The following is a 741-nucleotide window of genomic DNA, read 5'->3' on the forward strand; positions in this document are numbered from 1 at the left end:
TCAAATCCATAGATTTGTATATTTTCTGCCCCTTTGAAAATGCCTACTAAGTTGTGATCCTGAAGAACAGAGATATTTATTTAGTGTTAAGTAATAGTCATTTTCATCATTATAGTCAAATTCTGAATGAATAAATGTCGACTCACATAATCCCTCACCTTCTGATTCTTAGAATTTATATTAGTTACTCAGCAGTTGTCCATGAAAGAAAAAAAATACCCAAACATATTTTATGGTTTCATTAGTGTTTCATCAAATATATGATATAGTTTTTACTGCTTGTTAGTTGTATTACTGTTTATTTTATTGTTATTGTCTGGATAAATCACGCACATACAAGTTTATATAAATGTCAGTACAGTATGTGTTTACAGCCGCTTTGTAACGTGGTGTAGTTGTAGTTGCTATAGAAGACACCAGGTGGCGCTGCTGCACTAGTTTAAACCTGTCTGTAAACAGCGAACCCTGCGGCCGTCTATTCTCTGGATTTAAACTACACTAAACTCCTGTCAACAACAAACACGCTTATAACCAGACACGTTTTACACATTGACAGTGATAAATTATTGATTATATGAAGTTAATATTCAGTTTTGTCAGCAAATCCACAGGTTGTTATTTGAACACGGAACTCTCCTGTGAGAGACGTTTAATGCTGTTTCTACCCTCACCGCTTGTCTGGATGATCGTTGAGGTAAACCATTAAATACACGTTACCAACTTTATTTTCACAACTTCCAT

This window comes from Antennarius striatus, chromosome 7 (genome assembly GCF_040054535.1).
Source record: "Antennarius striatus isolate MH-2024 chromosome 7, ASM4005453v1, whole genome shotgun sequence".
NCBI lineage: Eukaryota > Metazoa > Chordata > Actinopteri > Lophiiformes > Antennariidae > Antennarius > Antennarius striatus.